The following is an 8,326-nucleotide window of genomic DNA, read 5'->3' as shown; positions in this document are numbered from 1 at the left end:
TGATTATCTAATGATTTATTCTCAAGTTCCCACTAAATACAGAATTTGAACCTTTTAGGTGCAGGACAGGCTGAGTAAGCTGTCTGCAGGGCATGCTAAACAAAGTTAGCTGCAGGATAACCTGGCCACTCAAACCCTCTGTCTGGTCCTTTATCAACTGTTTGCTTCAAGCCCAAAAGCCCAAGCCCCTGCTCAAGGCTGAGTGGTTCGCCCCCCTGCTCACTCTTGTACTTGCTCTCTCTCTCTCTCTTGCTCTCTTGTTCTCTCTGTCTCCCTTTCATGCGTGCTCTCTCCTCTTTCTCTCTCTCTCTCTCTCTCTCTCTCTCTCTCTCTCTCTCTCTCTCTCTCTCTCTCTCCTTTTCTTTCTTTCTTTTCTCCTCTGTTGCACTGCAATGAAGATCTCTTGGTCACTCCAAGTGTTGTGGTCACTTTCATTTCATTGGTGCCAAAACCCAGGAAGAGAGTTAAAACCCATTTTGGGGTTCCTTTTCCTTCGGAAGTGCCATTTACTGGACAGCCTGAACCCGTTTTCTCCACTGCCAGAACTCCATCCACCATCAGCCTTCGATTGGTGAGTTTCCCATTCCTGGAGTCCTAAACCCAATGGTGTAAGGAGTATTTGACCTTTGATTGTCCGAAAAATCTCTTTGCCCACCTGCAGGGAGGAAAACACCCCACCACAGCCTTCAAGGCTATAGTGGCCCTCAGGGATTCATTCCTAGGGCAGATTAGACTCCTGGGTTCAAAATTATTCCCTTCCCTTCCCAGCTGGTAGTTTACCAGCATAGGCTTTGTAGGTCTCCCTACAAACCTTACAGGCTGAGACAGACATTAAAAGTTTTAGGCCTTTCAGGACAAAGGGCAAGAACAAAATAATATTCAGATGTTCTCAACAAGAAAGAAAGAATGTCCCTAATTTTTTTTAACAGATGCAAAGATAACACTAATTTATAGCAGTTCTTGTCAATACATGTGTAGTAAAATTAGAGTGCACTCATTTTGGAAGGGGAGTGTGATGTTAGGCAACTTTATTTTCCTCTGGGCACATGTCTTAAACTGCTTTAATCAAAGTTCATTTACTTGATTCAATAGCAGGAAACAGCCTACCTTGCTTGACTCACAAATGAATACTGAGAAGTTTGTTTCCAGCATGATTTTCATTTTTCCTTTTCTTTTTTGAAAAAAAATGCATTTAAAAAGTGTTACTATATCCTCTTTCCAAAGACTAGACTCTTTAGTAGGCCTCACTCCTTAAATCTAATTAAATTTTTTAACAAAAAAAAATGAAAATCAATATGTAATCAAAGTCAACATCTCAGTTATTCATTTGATAGTCAAGCAGGGTAGACTATTTCCTGATGTTGAATCTATGAAATCATGTTTAATATTTTGTCCCACCCCATCAGATGTGGAACACCTATAAAAGCTTAAATGGAGCAAAAAAATATAACACTTTCAATAACTTCAGTTGCCTGTGTTGAAATATTTGCAAAACTAAGAATTTGGAATTTCATGGGTTTTAAACTACTAAAAGTTTCTAAATATTTCTTTCTTGTGAGTTGGGAATATTGTGATGACTGCTTAATCTGATAATGTTGATATACACTATGTTCTTCAGCATTTGATAACCAAATGTGTGCTTTGATAACTTCCTTAATAAGAGGTAATGCACACTCCGTGTTTCCTTAAATATATTCATAATACACTTTTCTTTTCTAGCTTTTACACCCTGAGTATGCATTTGTGATTTTAAAACATTAACTAACTACCAGGGTAGGACAGGACACCTGCCACATGAAGCACTGTTGTGTTACAATGACATCACTGTGACTTCTAGTGTGATAGGCAACAGTGCAAAGCAATATTCATGTAGACAGCCAGGTGTAGTTACTACAACTGTTGCTGAAACTATGTAATACAAAAGTGATCAGAGACATAATAAATGAATCATAACATTTTGAAATGAAACTTCATGAAATTAAACTGAAATTTAGAGTTCATATAGTGTTTATATGAAAAAATTCTTTTAATTCTTTTCCATGCATGAAGGAAAATCATTTTTCCTTCACAGACTATACAGAAACAGATGATGGGGTGGATTTGCCTCACATATTTAGATAAAATATCTCTGATGGATACTGGTAAAAAATGAAGGCATGATTAAATATGTGAGAAGGAAAAATATCTATTTGGACCTAAATATCAAGAAATAAATGTAGAAAAATGTTGGGAGGCAAGGCTTGAATGAGGAGGAGATTATTTACATGTTTCAAAGTGTGTACTGCCAAATAATTAAATTTTAAGTAATAAAGTGCAGAAGAGTATGCAAAACCCAGGTACACACCACTTTAACCAAGTTATCAAAGTAGCATCCATAATACTGACATTAAGCCAACCTACATTTCTCCTATTGGCCACTGAGAGCACATTGAATTCAGGGCATTCCTGTCAAAAAGTTCAACCTTATTCTATCATGAATAAACATCACATAAACTCAAAGTTAACCCCATTATGCCATACACTATTTTTATAAATGACGAAAAGGAGTAAGCAAGTAAAACAGACAAAGATTTGAGATTAAAGGCAACTAGCTAGACATGACAATTAAATACAAAGCATAGTCTGGCACAGTGCTGTACACCTGACTTGGGAGGCAGAGGCAGGAGGATTGCAAAATTGTGGGCAGTTGGGAAGGTTAGTCAGACACTGTCTCAAAATAAAAAAATAGAAGAGCCTGGTGTCTAACTTCACTTAGCATTATATTCTCCAGCTCCATCCATTGATCTGCAAATGCCATGGTTTTATTCTCTTTAAATGCTGAATAAATTCCATTGTATATATAGCACATTTTCTTTATCCATTCATCTACTTAAGGGCATGTAGGTTGGTTCCATAGTTTAGCTATTGTGAATTGTGCTGCTATAAATATTGATGTGCCTGTGTCCTTGTGGTATGCTGGTTTGAAGTCTTCTGGGTATAAACCGAGGAAGAGGGATAGCTGGGTCAAATGGTGGTTCCATTCCCAGTTTTCCAAGGATTCTCCGCACTACTCTCCATATTGGCAGCACCAATTTGCAGTCCCACCAGCAATGTATGAGTGTGTCTTTCCCTCCACATCCTCACCAACACTTATTTTTAATAGCTGCCATTCTGACTGCAGTCAGATGAAATATTAGAGTAGTTTTGATTGAATTTCCCTAATTACTAGAGATGTTGAGCATTTTTTCATATATTTGTTGACTGATTGTATATTCTCTTCTGAGAAGTATCTGTTCAGGTACTTGTCCCATTTATTGATTGGGTTCTTTGTTTCTTTGGTGTTAAGATTTTTGAAATGAAGAAAACAATACATCAAATAAAAAATAGAAAGCATCACCAACAGACTAGATCACTTTTGTGCATTCATTAATTGGGTTATTATTATTATTATTAATATTATTATTATTATTATTATTTTAGTGGTAAAGTTTTTCGAATTCTTTCTATATCCTTGAGATTAATGCTGTCTGAGGCATACATGGCAAAAATTCTCTCCCATTCTGTAGGCTCTCTCTTCACATTCTTGATTGTTTCCTTGCTGTGAAGAAGCTTTTTAGTTTGATGCCATCCCATTTATTGATTTTTTAAAATATTTTAGTTGTAGTTGGATAGTATGTCTTTATTTTATTTATTTTTATGTGGTGCTGAGGATTGAACCCAATGTCTCTCATAGCCTAGGTAAGCACATTGTCACTGAGCTACAGTCCTAGCCCCCATTTATTGATTCTTGATTTTATTTCTTGTGCTTTTTCTCGAGAAAGTCAGTTTCTGAGCTAGTATGATAGAAAGTTGGGCCTTCTTTTTAATAGGCACAGTGTATCTGGTCTAATGCCTAGTTCCTTGATAAGCTTTGAATTGAGTTTTGTGCAGGGTAAAAGATAGGGGTTGAATTTCATTCTGCTACACATGGATGTATAACCAATGTGATCCTGCAATCTGTACATGTGGAAAAATGAGAATTCATACCCTATTTGAATCAAATGTATGATATGTCAAAATCATTGTATTGTCTTGAGCAAATAATAAAAAAAAACAAATAAATAAAATAAAGATGTTGTGTCCAGTTATAACTAAAAAATAAATATTAAAAAAAATAAATAAATGAATAAAACCGACAAAATTCTTCTTAATGGTAAAAATAAGTGGCAAATACAGTAACTACTTTGTATATTATTTTGTTTTTTATAAAAAGATAAAAAAATGGGCTTTTCCAGAGCAAGCTGCCAAAACCAATGAAAGCAGCCAGGTCAGGCAGAAATCAGATTAAATGTTTCAAAATTTCAAACATTAATTTTTCTTATAAGTGGTTTATCTTTTAAGCTGTTATACTTATTTATCTAGAAGATATTGTTAGGCTTTATTTGTGAAACTGTCATGTCAATCTGGAGAGTTATGTAATTTTTATTTTTATTTTTTTATTTTTATTTTTTTAAAAAGAGAGAATTTTTTGAATATTTATTTTTCAGTTTTTGGTGGACTAATTTTTATTTTCTAAGCAATTATTCCATGGCACTTCTGTTTCAATAGAGAATTTCTTAAGTTGGGAGGCCAAGTTTGATGTAGAACTTCTGAAAATTAAAAAAAAAAAACAGTTAAAAGAAGAAGAGCAAGCAGAAAAAATAAATTAAGTGGTATGATACTCCCATACCTTTTTTTTCTGTTACCCTCAAATATTTTGGTATCCTTTCTTGTGCAGCAAGAGGATCATTTGAACAGATTTTTATAAGACAATAATATTTGTAGGTATCTAGGACAAAAAGAGAAAATATATCAACATGATGTTATTTTTTAAAAGTATAATTTATAATTAATTTTTCTCCTGTACTAAGGATTTATTCCAGTGACCTTCTATCACTGAGTCATGTCCCCAGCCCTTTTTCATTTTTTATTTTGACATGGGATCTCACTAAGATGACAAGGCCTGTCTTGATTGCAATCCTTCTGCCTCAGTCTCCCAAGTAATTGGGATTGCAGGCATGTTTCACTGTACCTGGTTATGAGGAATTTTTATGTCTGATTTCTGGTACAAATATTACAACTAATAGATTTTGAAATACAGGAATATTTACACTTTATATAGAAGCAATCTCACTTTTCTAGTACTCTACATAGACTAGGTTCATCACTTGTTCCTTTTTAATGTGAATATATTTCATATACATCCTAGCTACTAATTGAGTTCATAAATTTATTGAAATTTGTAGGAAGATAGCTTTTCAGACTTGTTTTCCTGAATTTTTATATTTTTTTCAATGTTAGTAGGGAAGGTGAATGAACACTATAACATTTGAGTTAATCATGCTTATATCTTTTAAGGAAACAGCTGTTTGAAACAGATCATAATATTGACACATCTGATATCCAGTTCTTAGAGGATGGTGAGATAATATCAGAATTCCATATGTGTATAATCTTGTCTTTAATTTTAATCCATAAAGATTGGAGTGATAATTCAATGTAAATTTTTCCTCCCAAGACAGATGAAAAAATTCATTTTGAAGCAAAAACAGTTGATCAGTTAATATATTTGAACTGAATGTTTAATTCTACAACAATGTACTATTTGAACATTTTATGATAACTTAAACACTCTCTAGATAGGAACAGGTAGACATCTATGGTGACAAGAAAACAGGTGACTCAGATGACTTGTTTCCCCAAAATTTATATCATCACAAGTCTATGGGAATGATTTTCCATAGTCTCTCATGGAGCTTGGAAAAACCTCAGATATAGAACTCCTAGTATTTCCTCTCTTGCTGCCTCTTCATATCCAGTAAGTTACCAAAACATACCTATTGATTTTGCCTCTGAAATGTCTTCTCATCACTTTCCTTCCCTTACTTGAAGGTTTTATCATTTTCACTTGGACTTTTGTAAAAGCCTCTGAAACTGTATCCCCAAATATGTTCCTCCTTCTAATGTCCTTATCTGTTTTATTGTTGCTGCCTTTGAGATGGCATTTCTAAAACCTATATTTAACCATAAACCTGTTTTTTGAAATTTTTTCTTGGTTTCCATTAGTCTGAAAAAAAAGGTTGACTTTTGCTGTCCTCATTCTGACCCTTATCCATTTTGGTATTTTTCCTAGAAAATATTGCCTTCCAGTTCGACATATTCAAGGTCTTACTCTTATTCTTGCTTTTGTATGCATTTCTACCAACAATTGCTTTCACATGACCTTTTCTTCTTGGTGGATTTAAATATATCACAAAGATATTTTAGATTTCATTTGCTCTGTGAAACCCTACAGAGACAGTTATTCTTTGACTAGGGCTTAGCATTTCATATTTTTCTTTCTGATCTACTCATAGGCATGAAACAACACTTGTTTTCTTTATATTCTCATTGCAGTGAATGTCAGTAAGTGAATCTGAGAGGGAAGGAAGTTTACAATGTGTGGGGATTCACTAGAGCTATGCTATCCTTTATTTATCTACTTCAGACAAAGTGAAGAGTGAGATGTTTAATGGGGAACCTGGCTATTGCTTACTGTAGGGCTCAGACACATGGAATCTTGAGAAGTCTACTGATTACAAGGAGTCTTGATGGAGAGAAACTGTCAAGTTACATCTGTCAATTAATTAGCAAGTATGAGAGATTTCTGGTATAAGTCTTATTGATAGTTAACTTATTATAACCAGGGCAACATATCTTCAGTATATAACATGCCACATTATAAATATGTATTCTATGATAATCCCTTAACAATAACAACAAGATATTTTTGAACTGTGACCTGGAGGAATGAAATTGCTGTTAAAGTGTTAAGAGTCTCTACTGACAAAGAAAGATGTGATTTGCATTAGTAGTTTGGAATTTTGTAAGTGACGCCTCCTATATACACTGAGAAGCTTCTGTCTGGTACTCCAGTGAGTTCTATGTTTGATTTTTTGAGTATAAAGCTGAGAGGGAATTTTGTTTTGCTTTTTGCAGCTGGAAACAATGTGGAGGTAGATGAGTCTTTGTTCCAGGAAATGGATGACTTGGAGCTGGAGGATGATGAAGATGATCCAGACTACAATCCTGCTGACCCAGGGAGTGACTCAGCATACTAATGGACTGTCCCCATCTGCAGAGAAGTTGACTGCCACAGCATCTGTGGCTATGCTGAGAGGGTTTTGATTTTCCTTTCTTTTTTTCTAAGAAAAAAATAATTTGCAGGAGATAATTCTTCTGATCACTTTCATCACTGACTTAATAAACTGACCTTAAAGTTTCAAATATAGAATGTTCATGTGTTCTAATTGATTAGTAGAAGATAACATTTTAAAAGGTATTTAGTGTTGAAGAGAGATCCTTCCAATAACACCAAGACTTGAGGGTAGGCTTTGGCATGTGAGGGTTCATACATGAGGAATCAGAATAACTCAGAATTTCTCTGCTGGTGATCATTGTTTCTTTGGTTTCTAAGTGTAGTCGTTTGTATTAGAAGGCTGAGTCAAATAGAGCATTAATCCTAGATCTTTCTGACACAATAAATTTATGTCTTAATAAAACCAGAGCCCATATTATAGGCAGAAAAATGGATTTCATTATAATAATAGTAGTATTGGAGTCAGAATTTGTGGTATTTTTAAGGATGTTTATTCTTAGGTCACTTCTCAGGTAAGACTTTTGTAAGTCCCAGTCTACATTTTTAAACGGTGAAATTGCATACCAATTCACAGGTGATTCTGATGCACACTCCTGATTGAACTACCGTCTTGCAATTGTTACATCTGTATGTTTTAGTGTTTCCCTGCTGCTTTCTATTTAGCCAGTCTGAAGTTTTCTGAATCATAAGAGTTATACACTGTGTACAAGAGGAACATACATCAATCTCCATACATGTTTAAGACTGTCTTTGTATTAATTTGAAATGATTGACTTGGGCGTACCATATGGGAGAGCCAGGATTCATGTGAATTTTCCAATCTTTGAAGCCATGAAGGATTGATCCAAATCCAGTGAGAAATCACTTGTGCTGTTGTAAAGAGCTGTCTTTAGTCAAAAAAGACCCATGCCACATTCCTGCAAACAAAACTATATCAATCACACATTGACTTTTGGACTTTTGTTATTAAAAGCCAAATTATCATTGGAAATTTAATACTTTCTTAAGGAAAATTGTAGTATGTCTTGATGCCAGAGCAATAGAACAGAATAGCAGGGAGAGATACAAAAATTGTTACGTGAGGTTTTGTTTTATCAAAAAGCTCCTGCTGAAAGCTGTTTAAAAGATGCATAAGGGATCCAACATGGCGGCAGGCACTGCGAGATCAATTCTCTGACCTCTTCAGCTGTG

At 34.7% G+C, this 8,326-nt stretch overlaps 1 non-coding gene across 1 annotated transcript; it reads left to right on the top strand.

Moving 5' to 3' along the window:
* Nucleotides 1-65: 65 nt before the first annotated feature.
* On the top strand, nucleotides 66-7,270 carry LOC101965918 (uncharacterized). The gene is made up of 2 exons (XR_013424592.1): nucleotides 66-571; nucleotides 6,976-7,270. It is a non-coding gene; the product is annotated as an uncharacterized LOC101965918 (transcript).
* The last annotated feature ends 1,056 nt before the right edge of the window (nucleotides 7,271-8,326 follow it).

The sequence above is a fragment of the Ictidomys tridecemlineatus genome, chromosome 8, assembly GCF_052094955.1.
Source record: "Ictidomys tridecemlineatus isolate mIctTri1 chromosome 8, mIctTri1.hap1, whole genome shotgun sequence".
NCBI lineage: Eukaryota > Metazoa > Chordata > Mammalia > Rodentia > Sciuridae > Ictidomys > Ictidomys tridecemlineatus.
This window is presented reverse-complemented; position numbering and strand designations above follow the sequence as displayed.